Raw genomic sequence first — 24,348 nt, 5'->3', positions numbered from 1 at the left:
AAAGCAAACATTTCTTTATCTCAAAACATAAGTTCATAAATCAAAGCAATCCTCAGAATATCATCTTTCTTCTTCAAGTAGAATGCTTTTGTTAAGATAACACAACTGCTTCTGTTAATGTCACACTTGTTCTTCAATTGAAGCTCGGTTAACACACACTGTTCATTACAACATTTTGCCAAAAAACAACATCTTCCTTCCTGGTCCACTCTCCGTGCAGGACTAACTACTATTACTCCCTTTCAAGATTTACTCGCCTGCCAAAATGAAAAATCCTACAACTACACATATGCTTAGTGGTAGCTTTTGTTCCAAGATCCTTCACATCAGTATCCTTTGTGGGAAAAGGTATAAGAATGTCTACTTCTCTTTATGGTTTCTTGACTCTTGGTAATTCGGTATACAGATCTCCCCCAGTTGGTGTCTCAGATAAGGGGAGTTGCGCCCTTGTTGTATTAGTAATCCTACTTTGCAACCTCTTGGCAGTTGGCAATATGGGCTTATCTTCCCCCAGCTGGTGTCCCATATAAGGAGAAGTATGCCCTTGTTTTGTCCTATTTGTTTGATATTCAAAAGTAATGGTTTCTGCTAAATGTTTGATACAGAGCACCCCTGTGTTACCTTTAGTGTTAGGCAAACTCACCAGTTTTCTTTGGCGTCTTTTTTCCCTTGCAGGTGCTGGAGTGGACCGTCTATCTTGTTTCTGGTTTCCGGAAGGCTCCCGCGTAACTACTGCGTTTTGCACAGCTTCTTCCCAGAGCTCTGACAGCTCTGGTAGGGTTGTAGGTCAAATGATTGAATCTAAATGGTCGACAGGGCAAATGGTCGACAGGTCAAATGATCGATTTCTTTTTTTTTTGGGGGGGGGGGGTCCACCAACCCCCTTTTTTTTGCTGAAAACCACTTTTTTTCCCTAAACGAAAACCTAAAAAAATGTACATAACTAAAAAAAAAAATCGATCATTTGACCTGTCGACCAAATTGTGTCAACCTTTTGACTATCGACCCTTTGTCGACCATTTGACTAGACACCCTCTGGTAGTCCTCCTGCACACTGAAGCGCTGCTCGTCCGGTCATGAACACGACTCCCTCTCGGCGGGGCTCTCCTTCCCAATACCACTCTGCTTACTCTGCCATGCCACTGGCCTTCACCTCCAGGGTCAGCCAAAGCTAACGTTCTCCTGTCTGCTTCTGCAACCGACCCAGCATTCAGGTCTGCCTCCGCCTTAACTACTCCTTCAGCATCCTCCTCTCCTCCTTCCTTCAGCTGAAACTCATTCCTGAGTTCAAATGTCCCGCTCAGGTGTTGTGGTCTACAACAGCTAGGCTGCACATTCTGGTTGATGGCACTGTTGATACTAACTCTGGGCCTCTCGTCTTCGTCCCAGTACCAAGGGCATTATAGATCCTGAAGGCCATCATTTTGGATTACACAGCAGTTACATTGATCAGTTCCACTTTACAAAATGCCATCAGTGCTTTGGGAATGATAAAGGAATCTTGGGTTAAGGAGGTTGACAATTTACCCTGATATGAAGAACCTCCAATGTGATCCTCCCATATAATACCGCCCCCACGGTCAGGATCAGGTAGCGGTTGTCTTCCCCTGTCCACATAAGAAAAGGCCCATACTGTGCTTTCAGTGATGATCTCACTAGATTCCTCCCAAAACACTGGCATGGAAGAAGTCAGTAAATGAGGAAAGAGAGAAAAAGATCTGAAACTCATGGATATAGAAGTGGCAAGAGACTTTAAAGTATTCAATGAGAGAATCAACAGGGCTAGTGTAGATAGAAAATAGAAGGGGACCCAAGACTGAGCTTTGAAAGACAATATCGAGTGACGGACCAGGCGAAGAAGTGTTACCTGACCAGGAAACAGAGTACGTCAGAGAAGAAAGATCAAATTGAAACCAATCAAGAACTGACCCAGAGAAGCCGAGAAAGGAAAGGGCAGAACGAAGTGTAGGGTAATCAACCGTGTCTAAAGCCACAGAAAATTCCAGAAGGACCAGAATAGAGGAGAGCTGAAAGAAGAGAACTGGACACCTGAAGAAGGGCAGTTTTAGTAGAATGTGCAGGCCAGAAGCCAGATTGAGTGGTGGTTAGTAGAGTATATTGTTGAAGATGAGGACATTTGGATGTAGAGGACTTGTTGCTAAAGTTTGGAGAGGAAAGGCAAAAGGGAAATAGGGCGGACATTTGTTGGAGTAGAAGAGTCCAAGCAGGGTTTCTTAAGGATGGTAATATTAGGGATGTGCTTGAATGATAAAGGAAAAATAGAAGCAAGAAGGGAATCATTAATGATTATGGTAAGATATGGTGTGCGCAATGGACAGACCTGAGTGACGAGAGAGGCAGTCGGATAAGCCTGAGTGAGAAACGTAGAGGTGGCAGAGTTGGTCAGCAGGGAAAAAGAGAAAGGGGGCAGGGAGTTACGATAGACTGACGGTTAGAGGGAGGTGCAGCAGATGCAGGGAGGATGGTCAGAGAGAAGCATAGAGACTTTAGATGCATAGGAGTTGGGGGTTGTAGCATACTGATAAGTTGAAAAAGACACTGATGATAATGATAATGAGAAAGAAAGGTGTTAAGAGAAGAGAAATAGAGTTTTTTGGTAGTCAGTAAAGAGGAGTTATAAGATGAGTGGATAGCAGATAAATAATGAGGATAATAGGAACAGCAGGATGTTTTCCAGCCGCACTCTGCTTTCTGAAGTGTAGTACGGAGTGAGCGCGGAGCGGGGAGAGCCAAGGGGCGGAGGGTTTACAAGAGGGGGATATAGAAGATCTAAGGTAGAGGCAATATTACTGCTAAGTGAGGAAACTGCAAGATCGGGAGAGAAGGAAGAATACATCTCATTAGAAGGGTACGCAAGAGGTAATGGTAGAGGAGAAAGAGTGGTGAGAATTGGCAAAGGTTCCCACGAGTGAAAAGGGAAAGGGTAGGATGGGGGAGCACAGGAGGAAAGCTATGAAGAGAAGGAGAAAATAAGGTGATCAGATAAATAGGCTGGATAGGAAAAAACTTCACAGATGATCAAGTCAAGAACCAGAGAAGTGAGAGGGGGACAGGGAAAAGGAGAAGAAGCGTGAATAGAAGACAGTTGAGGGCTAAAGTCGCCTAAAAGACAGAAAATGGGAGTCAGGAAGAACAAAGTCTAGTTCATTATAAAAACTGGACAGAGGTGCAGGAGGACAATATATAGTAAGAAACACCAAGCAGTGCGGTTTAGAGAATGCAGATAAATGGTATTCGAAAGAGGGGAAAAGAACAAGTTACTCTCTTACCTGGTAACGTTTTTTCGATGGGATGGTCCGATTATGTATTCCTTATCTATGACAGTAATCGCCACAGCTGTGCTGCTTTGGAAAATCTTTCGGCGTCTACGTCCTGCGTCGATGACGTCGATACGCCGCCCTCGAGGTCCTCCTCCGACAGCCGACAGCTGACGTAGGACGCACGACGCCCGTAGCCTCAGTTGTAGTTTTTTCCGCAGAACGTGTGGCACCAGTCTTCTGCCAGTCTGACCACACAAAGCCTTGCGGAAACGTAAGCTGCAATCGCATAAGAAATTCTGTAGCGGGGAAGGCAGGGAGGGAGCGATATGGAATACGTCATCGTACCATCCCATCGAAAGAACGTTACCAGGTAAGAGAGTAACATGTTCTTCGAGGGGTTGGGTCCTTCGACGTATTCCATATCTATGACAGACTCCCAAAGCAGTACCAATGCAAGGAGGTGGGAAATGAATTTAGAAAAAGAAATTTAGAATGCCAGTCAAATTGCGGAGCAAAGGATCGCCTTGCCAAAGACCAGATCCTGCCCACGGATGGAATCGAGGGAGTAGTGACGAACAAAAGTATGGACTGAAGCCCAGGTGGCTGCATCACAGATGTTACCAATAGGAACAGCCCTCTGTAGGGCAGTAGAGGCAGCGATACCCCTGGTAGAAAGGGCCCGCAAGCCGACCGGTGGGTCCTTACCCGCCAGGCGCTAACACTCAGAAATAGCCAGAATAATCCAGCGAGACAAAGTCTGCTTAGTCACAGCTTGTCCCAAACGCTTTCCAGCGTAACCAATGAAGAGTTGATCGTCCACTCTGACCCGGGACATGCGTGAAATATAAAGCTCTCCTAGGATCGAGCCTATGGAGCCTCTCCTCTTCCTTACCAGGATGTGGAGGAGGATGAAATGCCGGAAGAACAACCTTCTGGCCTAAATGAAATTCCGACACCACCTTCGGAAGAAAGGAAGGACAAACTCTAAGGACAACCCTGTCCTTCTGAAATACAGTGAAGTTTGGCTTAACTGAAAGTGCCTGTAACTCACTCACTCTGCGAGCGGAAGTGACCGCAACCAAAAATACAGTTTTAAGAGTTAACAGTCTCAAAGGGCATGAATGCAAAGGCTCAAACAGAGCACCCATCTGTCATGATCTCTGCTTCCAAGAGGTCAGGACTTGCCCAACTCCCTTGGAAGCAGACCCATAACCCAGGTTCCGAGCGCCAGCCGGTCCCAATTGGGACCTTTTGGACTCTGTCCTGGCGCCGGTGGCGCCAGGCTCATAAAATGTGCCCAGTCCCAGCGCTGGAAGCGCCGGGCTCATAATGCTTGGGTGGACTTACCTGCGGCAGACCATGCTGCTTACTTACCTGCCAGTTGAGCCTCTGATCCTCTTCTGTTCGGGACTACTTTTCCTGTTGGGTGGGGCAGGAGCCACTCCCTAGGTTCAGAACCCTGGAACTCTTCTGGAAAGCAGGGACTCTTTTCTTTCCTAGGCGTGGCTGTGGAAGGAGACACCTAAGCACTACAGGAGGCTATTTAAACCACACCCGATGGATGAATCTTGCTTTGTGTTATTCTGCATCCTCTGCAGCAGAACGCTCATCGTGTCTTCTGCATCTGATCCTGGGCCTAAGGAAAAAGGCTTACCATCCTGAATCCAGTCTTCAGCAACACCTATAAAGACAAGAAAGAACAGGTTAGCATTACGGTCTTCAGTGACAGCGCTCCTTTTACCTGATCCATCGGCTGTCATCAACGCCTCGCACTGCATTCCGGCATCTGAAAGACAAAAGCTTACCAATTCTGCGCACGCTCCGGAGGCCTTCGGCGCTGCATCCCGCATCTGAAAGATAAAACAAGGTGCGTTTAAAGACTTTGGGGAACTTAAATACTCACGAGCCATTACTCCTTTCACATCTAATCCAGTGGGTATTCCGGGACCCTGCAGCCACTCCGAACTTATACCTGCAAAGGAAAAAGACAGAGCGCGCCGTGAAGCAGGCAGCAAGCGCTTACTTACGTGCTTCAAGGCGCTTCTATTCATCACACGGGCTCCATCTTCGCCATCGCCGGAACCCTGCAAAACAAGATACAACATTACTAAAGACTTTTAAAGACATTTGAATTACTCGAAACTTACCGTGCGTGAAGAAAACGACGGACAGCAGTCCTCTGAAGTCAAGAGGCCTGCTTCCCTTATCCAGTGAGGAAACTGGTTTCAGCACCCTGCTCCGAAGCAGATGGAGAGCACGGCGTTCACTTACCTAAGGTGAGCGCGTTAACCTTTGGGGTCCTACAGGAGAAGAGAAAGGGAAGAAGAGAGAGACATTCAATAACCCAGTTCATTAATCCCATATTTTCTATCTGCAGACACCTTACCCTTCAAGTCAGACATACAGTGCACAGGGGTCCAGCCCAAAGAGCCAGCCGTGTGTTACACATCACCTTAGAAGATACGGTATACGCCCAGTCAAGACCGGCGCCTCTACGGGAATCAGGTGAGCGTTACACCATCAGAAACTTGAGGACAAGGTTCAAATCCCAACCGGGCACCTAGAAAGGTGACAGAGGGAACACATTAGTGAGCCCTTTTAGAAACTGAAAAATTAAAGGAATTTTAAAATAAGAACACTCTTCAGACGAGTGCTTAAATATGGACAGCGCCGCCAGGTAACCTTTAACCGTACCCACTTGCAAGCCCCTGTGGGCTAAAGAAAGCAAAAAAGACAGAACCACAGGAATATCACATGCAAAAGGATCCACATTCTTAACCCTGCACCAGTTGCAGAACTTTCGCCAACGGCAACGGTACAGGGACTTAGTTGCGGGCCTTCTGGCCGAAAGCAACACCTCCATCACGTCTTTAGGGAGGTCCCAATCCTTATACCTCAACCTTTTCAGAAACCAAGCGTGAAGGTTGAGCGATCTGACCTCTGGATGGAGAACCTGACCCCCCTCCCGTGAGAGCAGATCGTCTCGGTAGGGAGTAATAGCAAAGTCGTTGGCAGCACCCAACGACTTTGCTGCAGCTTTGGAGGTCTGCAACCTCTCAAGGCTCTCGTCAGCCCTGCTGCCAAAAAGATGTTCATCGTCAAAGGGCATGTTGAGGAGCTGGGCCTGCACATCAGGAGCAAACCCCGACTTCCGCAAAAACCGCAAACCTGCGTATTACGGTGCTCGCCGCCATGGACCGGCTGACGCAATCTGCCATGTCCAAACCCGACTGAACAGCCTCACACATGGCATCCTTGCCATCCTGGACCACAGCAAGGAAACCATCCCGTTCGTCCCCTTCGGGAATATGTTCAGCCGCTAAGGAAACACAGTTCCACAGAGTGTGCGTGAAACGAGACAAGGCACATACGGAGTTGGCCACCTGAAGCGCCATACCCCCTGAAGAAAACACTTTCTTTGCCCAACCATCAAAACGCTTTTCGTCCCTATCAGGAGGGATGGTAGGATACGACGCCTGCTTTGCTGGGGCTGTAGCCGCCTGCACCACCAAACTCTCCGGAGTGGGGTGCTTGGTCAAGTAGCAGGGGTCGCTACTGGCTGGGTGGTATTTTCGTGGCAAAGACTTGCCCACTGCCAGGACTCTCCGGAGCAGTCCAAGCCGCCGCCACCCTCCTCTGTAGTGCCATATGGAACGGCAGTAACGGGTCAGTTGGTGGACCTTGGTCGAGGATATCCGTACGGTCAACCTGAAGAAAATCCCCTGGGGGAGCAGACCACCCCAAGTACTTGGTAACCCTAGACATAAGGCGCCGGTACGAGGAGTTGGCATGAGTGCCAGGCTCAGGTCTACAAAAGTCCACCTCCGGAGAGGTGTCCAGACCACTGGCGTCATGCAGGGACTGACGCAGGTCCTCAATTTGGCTATCGCCCGAGAGAATCTCTTCTGGCACCGTATCAGGAACCATGCCATCATCAGAGCCCTCATCCACCCCTGAAATGTACTCAAGATGGCGGTAAGAGGGCACAGAATGGGGAACAAAGCCATGCTTGACCTTGGCCAGAGCCTTTCTAGGGGGTTCCACCGTGCCCTGGGGTACCCCCCGTCGAAACAGCCTCGAAAGGCGTCGAGGGCATCGAGTGAATCGCCGTCTACACCGAACGCGGCGCCGACAGCATCGACGGCGTCGACACAGGCCTCGAGGTCGGAGCCCCGAGCGTGAACCTCGACAGCCTGGGCGCCGATGGCGTCGACGACTTCTTCGGAGGCAGAACCTCGAAAGAGTCCGTCGACGACCTTGGCGCCACAGGCGTGGACGTCTTCCTCGAAGACATCACAGGAGCACACGGTCTCGAGCGTGTCGAGGACCGGGACCTGGAACGGGCATGACGAGAACGATTCCCCTTGTCCGAGCGGGACCTCTCCCGCGAATCGTGCCGACCACCCGAGTCCGAAGGCGTACGAGCAGTGTGTCTCGGCCGATCACGACCGACCCCACTCGGAGGCGCGGACGGACCAGTGCCCTGCGATTCAAGAATCGCTAGCATTTTCTTACCGAACGAAGCCCATTCATCCGGCGTCGCATGCTTGGTGGGATAAGCGACCCACCGACGGGCAGAGTCCTCGGATGAGGACAGGGAAGGCGACCGATGACGGCACTACCGGGAGTGCCTCGAAGAGGCAGAGGAGTGGCGGGACCTACTGCGGGACCGAGACCCACTGGACTTCCGACAACGATGCAGAGAGTCGCCCCTCGAATCGTCCGTCGAAAGCCCCGCAGACCTCGACTTCCGTGGCTTGGACACCTTACCTACTGACAGTTTGTTCTTGCGCTCCCGCAAGGCTTTGGACGTAAGCGACTGGCAGTCGACAAAATCATCCGTGTCATGGGCCTCCCCGAGGCACCAGAGGCAGGCGTTGTGCGAGTTTGTCACCGACATCTTGGACCCACAGTCCCTGCACTTCTTAAAGCCCGGACGCGGGGTGGAAGACGAGGTAGACATCACGAAGGATAACTTCACAAACAAACAGGTTTGAAGAACCGATAAAGAACAGAAACTCCAAAGAGTCGAGGCGCGCCGAGATCTCCGAAGCGAACACGTTCGCGGAAAAAACGGACCTGAGGCTACAGGCATTGTGCGTCCTACTTATAACATCCAGTGACATTGGCCGTCTGAGGAGGTCCTCGAGGGCCACGTCATCGACGTAGTACGCAGACGCCAAACGATTTTCCGAAGCAGCACAGCTGTGGTGATTACTGTCATAGATATGGAATACGTCGGAGGACCCAATCCCCTCGAATAGGTAAGTTAGGGCTAGAAGGGGATGGACACCAAGAAAAGTGACAGGGAATGCCTGTGCTGCTACCCAGAGCATGGAGATGGGGGGTGTGAGAGAATGCAGTGGAATAAAAAAAGACAGGAGAGACAAAGTTAGACGAAGAGAATCATGTTTCAGTGAGGCATAGAAACTGAACGTTCAGGCAGAGAAATAAATGTATGACAGAATGAGTTTTGCAAATAGAGCAGACACTGAGTAAACCAATAGAAACAACAGGGTGAGAAAAAATTCAAATGGGAGGATAGATAGGATTAGAGGAGTAACAATTAGGATAGGAATATGTAGTGTTTAACCGAGAGAGGGGTATGTTGGGGCCATCAGATTAGAAGATAGGTTAATCGAAATGTAAGTAGGAAGGAAAAGATGAAACAATTGCCTATAATGGAGACCCAGTACTACTGATATCATAGATGTAAGAGATTGACAGAGAAATACAGGAGGATATGGTGCTCCCAGCCCAAAGAGAGTAGCCCACTCGCCCTTAGAGGTCCGCCCTTACAATGGACGCCAATGCAAGACGGAAAAAGTAACAATGGACGTCTTCACATGAGCTGTGCACAGCTGATGGTAGGCACAGCCTCAGGAGGGCGGGGGCATGGAAGGACTTGTGCACCGCCAAGAGCCGCGGTTTTATTGGGACTCGGGCAACCCTCTTCTGACAGTGATGGCAGTTTGGTCCAGAACTTCCAGGTAGGGCGGAGAGCATCACAGGCAACATTATGGTCACCTGACGTGTCATGTGACCGTTGCACAACTGACGGCAAGCGTGGCCTCAGAAGGGTGGGTCAGGGGAGGACCGGTGCAGCAGGAGGCATAATCTTCTTGGGCCTCGGGCAGCACCCTTCTGGCAGTATTGGCAGTGTGGTGTAGAAACTCCAGGTAGGGCAGAGAGCTGACACGGGTGATGGTATGGTCATGTGACCTGTGACGTGATTGGCACACCCCTGATGGCAGGTGTGGTAAGGAGCAGGGCAAACTGAGAAAGGGATCTTGGGAAGCAATTAGAGGATCAAACGTGAAACCTATGTGAATACAACCGGAAATTATCCCTCAATATCAAATCCAAGCTAATTCATTTTAACATTTTGCTTCAGGCATGCATCACCCCTATTTGCCAAAAGAGGTTTGATCTCACTAACACGGGGCAATGTCCTAAGTACCACTTGGATCGTGCAGATTTTGTCCACCTCATATGGTTCCGTCCGGCAGCGACTAGATTCTGGGAAAACAAATTCCCATCGTTCTCTAAAATACTTAATGCTATACCTCTAGACCCATTGTGCTGTGTGATGGATCGGTCCTTCCTTACCTATGGGAAGTCACCCCTTTGAGGCTAGGGAGGTGAGCCAGCTAAGAAAAATCCTCCTTAGGGGTTTGGGAAAGTGGGACATCAGTAGGAGTGACTCCCCTCCAGGGGACGACTACTCCTATTCCCAGGGGGAACTCCCTAAACATCAGATATTATCTGCCTACATGTGAGTCATCAATACCGATGATACCGCTATGTGCTTGGCTCAAGGTTAGGCCCTCTCTCATTACAGGAGTGAGAATAAAGGTCCAAATACCGTTTAGTGGAGGAGGAGAAATCACACGCAGAGGCGAGGCTCCAACTTAAGTACGTTGGCAAGGAGCAGAGCTGTTCTGCACTGTGTAGCCAAGCGAACACCGAAGCGTGGGGACACTGTACCGCTACAGAGGCATACTGGGGCTGAGAAGCCAAGACCAACCAAATCTAAACTTACCTGGAGGCGTGACTGCACACCGTGGACGTAGTGGGTCCGTGAACGAACACCGAAACCAGGAACTGAGGGAGGAGCAAATCCTCCACTCCGAAAGAGAAAACAGAAGGGCTAGAGAATGCCACATCGAGTGGCGTCGGAAGACCGCTCGTATCCAGTCCGGAAGAGTGGTATGCAGGGAGGAGCACTGTCACTGCCAAAGAGAAAAACCCTTAGTGGAGCGGACCCTGCAATGCACAAGTTATGTGTGTTGCCCAGGTTGAGGGTGATCAGAGAGAGCTAAGTGAAGTACAGGGTCACAGCGGCCCTGAGAGAAAGACTGAACGAGAGAAAGAGAAAGGTTACGAGAGCGCGAAAAACTTGGAGGATAAACCTCCAGAATAGTAAAGAAAACACACAAAAAACAAGATCCGAGAGAACCACAAGTAGATGAGATGGGTTACAGATACCCCAGAGAGCCAAGTGAAGTAGTGGGATAAAGAAACCCAACGGAGCCAGCGAGGTCCAATGAAGAAAGCAAAGAACAGACAAGTGGATCCTGGAGGCACCCAAACCTTGAGTCTAGTGGGGAGGGAGCAACACAAGTGATGGAGAGGGATCAGGAAAAAATCCCTCCATCTAAGGAACTTCTGATTTTTTTTTATTTCTGGTACTTAAGAGTTAGGGTTTTTGTTGAACTTGCGGAAACTTGAGGAACTTTCATAAATGACCAGGAACTGTAAAACATGGAAAAACTGTTAACTAGAGGAATCCTGAAACCAGAACAGATTCCTGGAAACCCTGGGAAATATTATACTAGCCAACACTGATTGCAGGGCACCGCGCGTTTCTTTTTGTCTAAGTGGTAGGGCCTGTTTAGTGGATAGGTTTGAATAGAGGACTATTATTCTATTGACTATTGACGAGCACCTCAGTTTAGTTTGACAGGAAGGGAACTCCCCTTTAGCTATAAGACTAGTAATGTGTTTTCTTTCTTTAAGTTGAATAAAGACACTTGAAAAGTATGTCCTCTCGTGCGTGTCGTTCTTCTGGCTTGCCACAGCCGTCTGTTTGGCAGAATGAAGGACTTGTCTCAAACTGCAAGTAAACTATTGTCTACATGCTTAATAATTGCCAAGCACTGCATTGTTAGGAATGGATCTAGTCCTTTGTCTCCATTTACTTACTCTTGGCTGAAGGAGATTTGACCTAGAGCTGTAAAATGGAAACCACTTACTGAGTCCTGACACCTTCAGGAAACCACCAATTGAACATTTGGCAGCCTTTCTGTCGATATCTGCAGGAACTCTGTACTAGCAATAGTGACTGAGCCTAAAGTGGTCTGGTATATGCCATATGTTCATCATTATAATTTATTTTAGACAGTGTATCCAACTTCCTTTTTCATTCATCAATGTACTATGAGCTGTTATATTGTATGTATTTAACTATGCGAGTACTGTGAGTAGTTTACAAATAAAATGTTTTTTTAAAGTAGTAGTGTTACAGTAGCATTGTTCTAAAAGATACTTCAATACGGTTCACAGTCACATTGCCAAGTTTAGCTTTTTATGAGAGGGAGGGAGGGACCTGCACAACCAGCAAACAAGTGAACATAGATGTAGTACATTGGGTATTCTTTGTAACTTCACTCAAAATGAAAAATGGACTATTCTCTTTTTTTTTTAAATTGAGCAATAGTACTCATTATAATAATTCTCATTTATATATTGACAGACTGACAGCATTTTGAAACTGAAAACGGGGAGTAAAAATACTCCCAACAAACAATAGGAAACAGACACGTGGCCTTGTGCTCATGCTTTCACCCACACAGCTGCATGTAGATGTTTGTCCCAGTAGCGCACGTATCACCACAGGATAAAACTACTGTTACTGCCTGATTGAAATAAATGGTATCCTGTAATTTTTATGAAAAATGTTTTCACGCGTAAAGTTTTACTGAAACCAAAATACAGAAAAAATACAGAAAATAAGTTTAAATAAAAAATATATATATTAGAGAAGAAGAAAAGTTGATTACACTTAGTTATGATATGACATGATATATTTTATTTATATCGCGCTCATACACAGGTATTTCAGAGCACGACCAGGCAAAGGGAGGGGAACAGGGGAGAACACAAAAACAACAATCTTACTAGGCCCAGTGACACTGAGAACGTGCAAGTGCATGGGGAAGGGAAAAGAGGGAAAGTGAAAGGGAGGGGAGAGAAATTGTAAAGTGCAGTGCATAGGAGAGGACAAGATAAATAATAAGTAAATAAATAAGGTGATCAAAAACAGTGGTAGTGCAGCCTGTGAGTGGCCACGTGCAAGGTTAGTCAGACAGGGTGTATCTGATAACTGCAGAAAAAGAGTGGGCGGGGGACTGTATGGGTACAGATACAAGCCCCCAGTGCAAGGGGTGGCCAGGAGGCAGTGCAGGAGGGTGGCTGTGTGAGCAGGTACCTGGGCCCTAAGGGCAGAGGGTGTCCAGGTGCAGCAGTGCTGAGAGAGAAAGCAGATCAGCAGGGGAGAAGAGGGGCAAAGGCAGAGACTAAGAGGACGGTCTTGATGAGCTTCCGGAACCATAGATGGTTCTCCTCAAGTTTCAAGGTGGCAGGGAAGCAGTTCCAAAGGGAGGCCCCAGCCAAAGACATCTACCATCAGCTTGTTTCTTTGAAAAACGACTGACCCTGAGGGAGTTAGAGGTAGAGGAGCGAAGAGCACGAGAGGGGAGGTATTTATGGAGGGATAGTTGAAGGTATTTTGGACCCAGGCCCCAGAAAGCCTTGTGGACAATGCAAAGGGTTTTAAATGTAATCCTTGCAACCACAGAGAGCCAATGAAGGGATTTCAGGGCTGGAGAGATACGATCCCAGGACTTGAGGCCAAGGACCAGTTTTGCAGTCCTAATCTGGATTAGTTGTAAAGGTCAGAGAGTGGAGGCAGGTAGATTTAGAAAGAGGCTGTTACAGTAGTCCAACCTAGAGAGAATCAGAGCTTGGGAGACAGTGAGCTTCTGAGGGACTGAGAGGAAAGGAAAAGTACCTTTAAGAGGTGCAATAAGTTTGACTTTTTGGAGACGTCAGAGATGTGTGCAGAGAAGGAAAGTGTGGAGTCAAAGATCGAGGTTCTTAGCTTCGCAGGTAGGGGCAGGAGGAGGGCCAAGGGAGTCTGGCCAGAGAGTGAGGGGAAAGGATGGAGAGGGTGTACCAATGAGGAGGATATCAGTCTTGTTGGCATTTAAACAAAGATCATTGGCAGCACACCAATTTTGAATGGCGATTAGGCAGTCAGAGATGAGGGAAGGAGAGGAGGTGGCTGAAGGAAGCCTGAAAATGAGTTGGGTGTCGTCGGCATAGCACTGGAAATTTGAGAAGAAAATGGAAATGCAGTAGACGAGAGTTGCCAGGTATTAGTCGAAAAGCCAGGGCGAGAGGTTAGACCCCTGGGGAACACCACAGGTAGAGAGGGAGATGGAGGATAGGAAGGACCCAAGTTGTACCTTGTAGATAACGGCGGCGCTCCTCTTATAGTTTCCAAGAATAACTCGAACACAAAGGATCTCTGTTAGCGTCCTTTATTATTCATACGGTCGTCAAGGTACAGCAGAGAAGTCACAATAATGCGTTTCACCCTTATGGGCTTTGTCAAATTGTAAAAAGAGTTTCTGAATTTTAAACTTTTCTCTGGTGAGTTAGTACTTTTTTTATTTCTAAACACCCATGGTAGTTAACTATGATGTTCTTGAGTGCAACTGGCCGCCATGTTGGGTGTGGGTACTCCATGTAAAGGACTCACAGAGAATATTGGTCTAGATATGTATACATACAATTCACACATTTCCTTTGTCATTGTTAAAGCAACAGAAGTAATACAATTCGTCCTTCGTGTGTATGAACTCAATAACATGCCTTTCAACATGTAAACATTTAAAATTTGCTATTTGAGACTTCATAGGGCTCATTCTTAATGGTATTCGATGTTAGGATATGATGCTGAATGCAAGGTAAGTTAGTTGTATAAAACCAAATTGCCTATCATTGAAAAGGAGGTTGCATAAAGTGCATAGTACTTAGCAGCAGTGGTGCTTGTTCAATAAAATCTGACAGAACGTTTGATAGCCTTAACTTCTGGCATGAAATGCATCGTGCTTCGGTTGTAAAATGCACATTAAATTCCAACAAATATGTCAAGCCTTTTAACACAAATATGTCCATATAAAATATCTCATTTAGGACTTTGTGAGGTTCCTTCTTCATGGTGTTGGATATTACCAGAGGGTGCATAATGCAAGTTAAGTGGGTTATAACACACAAATTGCTTATCATTGTGATTGAGGTAACATAAGGTGCATAGTGCTTAGCAACAACAATGACTATTTAATAAACCATACAACATACTTTTCATAAAAGACGGCCTTAAATGATGACAAGAAGTGCATGGTGCGTTCTGCTTCAATTAAATTCTGTTGAATATAAAATTCATGAAAAGTGCATAATGCTTCAGTGTACTAATTGTCACTTGTATTCCAAAATTGGCTTCATGAGCATCACTATGCCCATTGAATGCAACAACACAGCACATCTTACGTGATATTGCATTAAATGTTACCATGAGGTCCATAGTAGTTAAACTAGAAATCTAAGATACAAATGGTATTTAAATGGAGTTTATTTTACATAAAGTGCATAGTGCCTGACACTGTGTGTATGCCCATCAAGTAAATCTGGGCAGCAAGCTTTATTCCCATCAGGTTACTTAGGGTATTATCATTAAGTGCATAATAAATAATACTAGAATTTAAGAGTACAAGGTATATTCCCATGATGTTACTTGGGGTGTTATCATAAGTGCAGGATGCATAGTACTAGAGTTTTAAAACATACAGTGTTTTTCCTGCTAGAATTCCATTTATATTAAGTTCACCGTGCTTAGTACTGTGTATATGCACATATTAACACATTATGTAAAATGATCACATTTATCACAAACTACCTCATGTATTTTGACCCTGCATGTGATCAAATATAGTTCACAGAGAGATGTCTGCAGCATAAACTACTAAGAACAAGGTGCATATTAAAATTGACCAAGGAGGATGTTGTTTTATCTTCCATCGCTCAAAATTAAGAAATTGTCAAGGACTGAAAAATTGATCGAAAGACAAATTATCATGCAATATTAGAAGGAAAAGCCCATAAAAAACCCAAAAGACCAAAAAGAATGAAAGGAGCAAGGTTTAGTCTAATCACCTATAAATGTATAAAGCTCCTTGTCTTTATTGTATCCTCCCGGGCTCTTTGTGTTGTAATCCACAATGTACCTGCTCTCACATTGCCTTAATCTACGCTCCCGATTGCCTCCCCTTGGATGTTGAGAAATAGTGTATATCCCAAAATACTTAAACAATGAGATATCTCCTCCATGTTTTTCATCAAAATGTTTTGCAAGTGGATAAGTTGGATCCTTATTTCTGATGGCTCGGAGGTGTTGTATTATTCGGGTCTTGACTTTCAGTTTTGTGCTCCCTATATACCAAAAGGTCACAACTGCATAAAATTACATAGATCACAAAAGGTGGAGAACAGGTAATGTATTTGTTAATTTCTACTTTTCTTCTTGTCCGTGGACGTTTGTATTGTTTTATAGACAAGCCATGTCTACATGCTTTGCATTTGGTGCACTTTTGGAAACTCTTTCGTGTACTGGTAAGCCAAGGAAATGTAGATAACATGGGGATTGATTGGAAAAGGCTTGGCAATAGCTTCGATCGTAAAGATCTAGCCTTCCTAAAGGTCACACTGGCATTTGCTTGAATACATTTGTTGACATCAGAATCTCTCTGTAAAAGGGAACAATGTTTAGCCAAGATCTTCCTAATTTCCTTAGCTCCGTTATTGTAAGTTGTAATAAATCAGATATTCTCCCATTTGTTGTTGGGAACCTTAAGCTTGTGCTTTTCGGTGGTTTTCTTGAGGCTCTCTTCTCTGGTTTGTTTGGCACACTGATTTTATGCTTTATTTATAGTGGACTTCTTATAGCCTCTGGCGACGAATCTAGCTGGGTACTGTCGCATGTAGCACTGAGTTAGTGCTGGTCGGCTTACGATAGACTTCTGTTGTAATAATTTTATTGACAACCTTGACTTTAACATCCAAAAATACCACTCCAGTTCGATTGTGATGCTGGGTGAATTTAAGGCTTGGATTTTGTATGCTCAAGATTTTAAAGAAGTCCATCCATTTGGTTTCAGTGCCTTAGGTCATCAATATATCGACGCCATAGGGCCACCTTGTTTGTATGGACATGTAAGATCTCATCAGACAAATGTTTTTCTTCCCAACATCCCATGTAAAGATTTGCATACATTGGGGCTACTACTGAGCCCATAGCTGTCTCACAAGGTTGATTGTAGTATTGACCGTCGAACATTAACTTATTATGTGTGAGACAAAAAGTCAGCATGTCTAATAGCATCAGAGAATGATCTCTGAAACTCAACTATCTGGTGGACAGATGTCTTTTGACTGCTTCAATACCCTCTTCATGGTTGATGCAGGTATAGAGGGCCATGACATCAAGCGTGATCAGCAAGAAGCGCGGTTTCCATGATATCTGGTCAGTTTGTTGAAGAAAGTCTGATTTATCTCTGATGTAAGAAGGTAGCATTTCCACAAATGGGGAAAAAAATGCAGGCAACTATTGGCCTACCTGGAGGTTTTTTGGTACACTTGTGGATCTTTGGTATAAAGTGATTAATGAGCAGGATGGGAAAGTCCTTAGTTAAATATCTCTTTTCTTGCAAGGTTAGCAAACCTGTTTCAAACAGTTTGGTAATTCTAGATTGTATTCAGTTTTGTAGATAGAATAATAATCTGTAGGCAGTTTTTCATAGTTGTGTGTTTGTCTTAGTTGTCGCATAGCTTCCCGTTTGTAGTCTTTGGCATCAAGGACCACAATATTGCCTCCTTTGTCCGATCTAATGACAATTGATTTGTCCATTTGTAAATTCCTGATGGCTTTGCGTTCCTCAGCCGACACATTGTGATTGACTTTGTTAGTATTGGAAGCAAGTATTTGAGATCTTCAATAATGAGATTGTCAAAAAGATCAATATGTGACATATTGTTAGCCAGAGAAATTCATTTTGATTTCCTCCGTAGTTGACTGGGAGCTGACATACATGTTGACACATTACTGGGTAACTTTAGATTCCACTCATTATTGGTCAAGTCATGATCTCCTGTCTCCTCGTTGTCATCATGCAATGATTCCAAAGTGCATAATGGCGGTATATCTTTGATAGTTAATTCAGATGGTATATATTGACCATCACTGTTTTTTGATTTAGATGTATTTGAATTGGTGAAGAATTTTGCCAATCTGATCTTTCTAACAAAACAGTCTATGTCAACCCTGGATTGGGCATAGTCAAATTCTGATGTCAAATAGAATGATGGACCTTTCGTAAGTATTTTGGTCTCCATATGAGTTAACATTCTCTCTGACAGGTTGACAACTTGGGGTGTTTGGGCCATTGTTACTGTTTCTTGGTTTTGCCAGAGCGTGTCTGACAGACTCCCGATTGTCCTCTTTTTCTTGGTTTTCCTTTGTCCTCTGCTTCCCAGTCTGTTCTTCCTCCTGTTGATAATGTGGGGGTCTGCTTGTTTCTGGGCTGATTTTTGCCCTGTGATGTTTTTCCCACTTGGTGTAAAAGTCTAATCTCTAGTAAAAAATTGAGTTTAGGGAGAGCATCATATGGGATACATTACTAGCTGTAATCGTATTTCTGATGCTTGTATCACACATGCTATGGATAGGCCAACATCTAGTGGAAGCTGCAGAATATTACAGTTGTTGTTTTCGAAACTCAAAAAGGGACGTCGATAGGGTGTGCCAGTAATACTATTCCTAGTGTAACGTCCACTGTACCCATGGTTCTTCATGCGTCTCAGGTCCCTCAGATTGTTGTGTTTCTGACATGAGGTAGCATGAAGTGCATCATGAGTAAAGGTGTATCCAAGCAGTTAAATATCATAAAAGCTCATAAACATCTATGCACCTTCTCTCAGGGGAGGACGGGTGGGCACATGCAAATCTAAGCAGATACAAGCATCACAAACACGATTACAGTGAATAATATATCCCTTCTAAGGCTCGTGGAATCTGCTTGGATCACATGCTATGCATAGATTAGCGAGCAGTGCTAGGAGAAGGTGGTGGGTTGTGAGAAGGAGCGGCAGCAAACAGATGCTTTAGATCCGCTTGTCCCACCTGTGTATGTGCTTTGGAATGGGTGTCAATGCAGTAGTGCTGAGAGAAGCTATGTACTGAGCTCCATGTAGCAGCTTTGCAAATTCTGTCTAGGGGGACATTTGCGATAAAGGCCAAGGTAGCGCCTGTGCTTCTAGTGGAGTGAGCTCTTGGTGTTAAAGGCAGTGTTGTATTGATAATGAATAGCACAGTTGTATGCATCTGACTATTGACCTGGAGATGGTATTCTTGGAAATGCAATCTCCTTCTCTGCCTGGTGCTACGGAGACGAACAGCTGGTCTGTTTTCCTTAGCGGTCTGGTCTTGTTTACGTAGTAAAGGACCGGCCTCCTTACATCTAATGTCTGGAGTTTTACCTCAGCTGAACTAGTTGGATTCTGGAAGAAGGCCGGTAGCTCAATGGATTGGGTTACTTGAAATATGGAAATTAATTTTGGAGAGAATCTCGGAGGGGTACATAAAACCAATTTGTCCTGATGAATGATAAAGAAAGGATCCTGCACTGACAATGCTTGCAATTCACTAACTCTTCTTACGGAAGTAATAGCCACTAAGAATCCAGTCTTGTACGTCAGGTTTTCAAGACTTGACTTGTGCATATGCTCGAATGGGGGCCCCATGAGCTTAGCGAGTACAACATTGAGATCCTAGCCTGGCGCTGGGTTAGAAATTGGAGGGTGGAGTCTTTTTACTCCTTCCATGAAAGCCTTAATGACGGGAATTTTCAACCAAAATACCTCACTTTGAGAGGTGGTGTACGCCGATAAAGCCGCCAGGTGGACCTTTATGGAGTTGAATACTAACCCTGAGTCTAACAAGTGCAGCATATAGTTTAGAAAGTGGTATGGAGTACATTCTACGGGGTTTATTGGTTTAGACTGGCAACATATTAAACATCTTCTCCACTTGTCAAAATAACAGTGTCTAGTGTTTGGTTTACGAGCCTCCTTGAGGATATCCATACACCGTTGTGGCAGATTAAGGTGTACAAACTCTATAACCTCAGGAGCCAAGCTGCCAGGTGCATTGAGTGTGGTTGAGGGTGTACTGTTAGTCCCCAGTGTTGGGTTAATGGGTTCACATCTGACACAGAGGTTTGATGGGATCGCACATCACCAGTTTGCACAGATGTGGATACCATGGCTGTCTTGCCCACATGGGAGCAACTAGGATGAGCGTCATTTTTTCCCTGTGAATCTTGTTCACTAACTTGCTCATTAAGGGAGTTGGGGGGTGGGGGGGGTAAGCAAATTTCCCTGACCAGTTCATCCATAGGGTGTTCCCCTTGGGAGTCTGGTTGGTGGAACCTGGACGCGAAGTCTAGGCATTGCTAGTTTTCTCCTGTAGCGAACAAATCTAGCGTGGGGTAACCCCACTGGGAAAAGATCGGGTCTACTACATCTCGGTCTAGTTGCCACTCGTGTTCTTCTGGTAGGGGATCTCTGCTCAGCTAGTCTGCTAGGGTGTTCAGTACCCCTGGAACATGTTGGGATGTTAGGAACATCCCCCGTTTGAGTGCCCACCTCCATATTTAATGTGCCAGCTTCGACAGATTTGGAGAGTGTGTACCCCCTTGTTTGTTTATATAGAACATTGCAGCTGTGCTGTCTGTTAAGATCTGAACCTTCTGGTTCGTCAGCTGTGCTTCGAATGCTTGAAGAGCTTTGAATACTGCTAGTACTTCCAACAGGTTGATGTGGTTCTGTGCCGTGATGCGAGTCCACAGGCCATGTGCTGTGTGGTGAAGGTAATGATCCCCCCACCCGGACAGTGATGCGTCTGTTGTAACAATTGCTTGCGCCTCCGGCTCATGGAAGGGTTTTCCCGTTAACAGATTTTCCCTTGTCCACCAGCGACGGTTTTGAACTATTGTTGGCGAAACGACCACTAGATCGTCCCACTGACCGCTTGCCTGAGTTGAGATCACTGTTTCACCAACCACTCCTGCAATGGACGCATACGCAGACGTGCTTGTGGCACCAGGTATATGCACGACGCCATCATGCCTAGTAAACGCATTGCTTTGCGTTTGCCTATCTGGCGACCGGCTTGATACTGGGGTATTTGCCAAAGCATGTTCTGAACTCTTTCAATGGATGGAAAGGCCACACCTGCTCTTGTGTCTATGACAGCTCCTAGGAACTGTTTTGTTGTGTTTGGTACAAGACTTGACTTTTTTTTCCGTTTATTGAGAAACCCAATTGGAAGAGAAGGTTTATGATTCTTCGCGTGTTTTGTCTGCAAAGATGGGGTGATTCCCCTGTGATCAGCCAGCCGTCCATGTAGGGGTACACTGGGATTGTCTCCCTGCGCAGGTGAGCTGCCACCACCGCCAGTACCTTGGTGAATACCCTTGGAGCCAAAGCTATTCTGAAGGGTGGTACCTTGAATTGGTAGTGCTGGTTTGACTTCTTCAAGAAGGATGATTGTTCTTCCTTTGTTGTCTTACTTTGGCGTGGGGAATGGTTTGATGGTCTTTGGACGAGCTCCACACAATAACCTCCAGCCATTGTCGATAGTACCCACTTGTCCGTGGTTATTCCCTCCCATTCGTGGGTGAAGTGTGAAATCCATCCCCCTACTGGGGAGGCATGGGAGGGGACCTATAGTGGGCTGTCATTGCTTGGGAGGTGTTCCTCCACCTCTAGAAGTGGAGGAACTTCCACGGCCGCGGGATCTGCGCTGGCCTCTCTGGTGACCCTGTGACGCCTGGCCTTGCTTGTTATTCCAGGATGAATTCTGACCTTGTCTGTAACCGGAGCCTCTTTGGGAATTTTGGCCACGAAAGCAGCGTAAATTGTTCCCGCCTCTCTGGCCAGGTGGTTTATTAGTGAGTTGGCTGAGGGACTTGAGGGTATCGTATTCCTGCTTGGCGGACTCAAGGGCGTCTTCTACCGCTTTGCCGAATAGGACGGTTTCCACTGGCACGTTAAGTAACGTCACCTGGGTCTCCAGTTTAAAGCCAGACTGGCGAAGCCAAGCGTTGCGCTTGATTATGGTTCCTTCAGCGATTATTCGGCCTGCATTATCTGCAGCGTTGAGGTTATTCTTGAGATGGCAGCTGGCCATAGCTTTGCCTTCAGCTGCTACTAATGCAGGTTGAGACTTTACAGGCTCAGGAGCAGAAGCTATTAGGGAGGTTATTTCATCCCATTTATGGCAATCATAACTTGCCAACAGTGTAGAATTGTTGGCGATTCTAGCTTGAAACACTGCTGAAGTCACTACCTTCCTTCCCATGGTATAGAGCTTTTTGCTCTCTTTGTCTGGGGGAGCCTCTGAAGAGGCTAGTGGTGTCCCTGCCCTTTTACGGGTAGTAGTGACCACGAGCGAATCCGGCTTAAGCTGGCCCCTGATATAGAGCGCGTCAGATGTCGCTGGGCGGAAATGTTTCTCTACCAGCGAGTTTATTGCCCGTGTTTGGTTAGCTGCCTCTAGTGAAGGTTGGATTCGTCTCTGGACAGATTTTAAAATTGTGATGAATTGGGTGGCAGCCTTCTTGTCTCCCAAGATATCTTCAACAAAGTCTTAGTCTTGCTGAGTCTCCTGTGTTTGAATACCGAAATGCTCAGCTGCTTTGATTAATGTGTTGTTGAAGAGGGGCTGATTATCTTACCAGAGAATCAGGCACTGGGGAGTCTTGTTGAATTGGTGAGGCCATGTTATAAACCTCTGCCTCTGCCCCTTTATCATCATCCCCATCATAGTAGTGATCAGAATGTTGGTAGTCCTCATTTTTCCCTTCAGTGTCTGTATTCATGTCATAAAGCTCAGCTGTTGTACGAGACCGTTTGCTGGTGGGTGGGATGAAGGCAGGGGCTGAGAAGTGGAAGCCTGAGGAGGTGCAATTTGAAAGCTTTCGATAGCCTGAGGGTTTAAAAAAAAAAAAAAACAATCTGCAAAAAAGGGTCATTCTTGGACATCACTTTATCTATGTCCTCTGCAGTCCATTGGGCTGAACTGGGGATGACCCCAGGGTAAGGTGGAGTAGCGACTTGTACTAAGGGTGTAGGTGTGGATAGGCCCCTTATTCTGTAAGGCCTCAGCCAAAGAACCCTCCTTTTGTGGAACAGGTAATACTTCCTTAGAAGGGGTAGGCGTGTCTTTATGAGAATTGTCTTTATGAGACTTGTCTTTGTGATTAGAACTCTTGGAGGAAAACTTTTTGGTATGAGTAGCCTTTAACAGGCTCTCAGGGACATGTTTTTTTAACCAGGTGTGACAACCCAGAGTTTTTTACCGATTTCACAAAGGATGTCGACTCTCGGTAGTGGGATGGACCTCCGCCTCGTCTGCCGACGATCGACGTCGTTTTACGGGCGGCGTCTTTCGGTTTCCAGGGCTGTCATGGGGCGATCGGGACCTCGAGTGCCCAGAGGACAGGAAATCTACAGATCTTCCCCTAGATGCTGTATCTGGGTTAAACAATGGGGAAACAGGGAATAGGTGTAACTCGCCCCCCAGCCCCCCAAATAAACACATTCTGTATTTTTCGGTATTTTGATATCAGTAAAACTTACCTCGTTAAAACATTTTTCTTTAAAATCACATACAACCGAAGTAAACAGGTCTTGTTTATGTACATGAATAACTAGGTGCAAAGGAATAATTATTACAAAAACATGTCCGTTTTCCAGTTACACATTTTTACTTGCTTATAGAATACTCCCAATGAGAATTGGAATAACATTTTTACTCCCTAAAAAATCAGTTTACTGCCAACTGTAAAAATATCTTATCTAGAGCACTCAGGGATATGACGAGTATTTCAACAGCCTCTTTCGCAATCTACCTTACTCTAAACTCTGCCCTCTGTAACTCATTCAAAACAGGACAGCAAGACTTATCCTTAGCCTCAAATGCATCTCTCCGGCTCTGAAATCCCTCCACTTGCTCCCAGTGGCTGCAGGAATCAAGTTCAAGACCCTCTGCATCGTCCACAAGGCTTTCTGGGGCCTGGCCCCGTACTATCTCCAACACTCTCTTCCCAAGTACCTTCCTTCCAGCGCCCTCCGCTCATCTACTTTCAATTCTCTGTGGGCGAGTCACTTCTCCAAGCAGAGACTGGGTGGTAGATCTCTTTTCTCTGCAGGTGCCTCCATATGGAATGGCCTCTCTGCCACTCTCCGCCCTCGAGCCGGACCTCCTTAAGTTCCAGAAGCTCCTCAAGACTTTCTTTTCTCCTCTTCATTCTCTCTGCCTCTCCCCTGCTAAACTATTCCTTCCTCCTCTACTCTCTGCCTTCCCTCTGCTAGCCTTTCCTTCCTCCAGCTCAGTTATGTTGACTGGCTGCCTGGTGCTCTTCTGAGTCATATAGGACACGTGGCCCCCACGTCCAGTCCCTAGCACTTGCCTTCGGGCCCTTCTGCACCGCCACCTGGCCTTCCTTGTACCTCCACGGCATGTTCCCCTTGGAGGCCCTGCCGTCCTTGCACTTACCCAGGGCACTGTTGTACTCACCGAGCGCACTTCTCCCCCTTATTCTTCCCCCTGCACTTCTTTTCTGCGCACTTGCACAAACTCAATGATACAAGGCAGAGTAAGATCGCTTGTCTTGTTCTCCTCTGTTTTCCCCTCCCTGCCTGGTTGTGCCTTGAAACATTTGTGTATAGGCGCATTATAAATAAACTATCAATCAATCTATATTATAAGGAATGAGGGTAAAGGTTCCACAAGATAACCAAGCTTTCACAGGAAACATTTAAAAAATACTATTCCTAAGAGCCATCAACAGGAAAGGTCGTCAACTTGTAACAGAAATAGCAA

The 24,348-nt window shown here is 46.1% G+C and overlaps 1 protein-coding gene across 8 annotated transcripts in view; it reads right to left on the bottom strand.

Annotated features, from left to right (window-relative positions):
- Positions 1 to 24,348, bottom strand: part of SLX4 (SLX4 structure-specific endonuclease subunit) — a 785,402-nt gene that overhangs the window by 101,818 nt on the left and 659,236 nt on the right. The gene's annotated exons all lie outside the window — the stretch shown is intronic.

The sequence above is a fragment of the Ambystoma mexicanum genome, chromosome 2q (assembly GCF_040938575.1).
Source record: "Ambystoma mexicanum isolate Mex_15411 chromosome 2q, UKY_AmexF1_1, whole genome shotgun sequence".
NCBI classification, from domain to species: Eukaryota; Metazoa; Chordata; class Amphibia; order Caudata; family Ambystomatidae; genus Ambystoma; species Ambystoma mexicanum.
The sequence above is the reverse complement of the archived record's forward strand: the minus strand, read 5'-3'. Positions and strand labels throughout refer to the sequence as shown.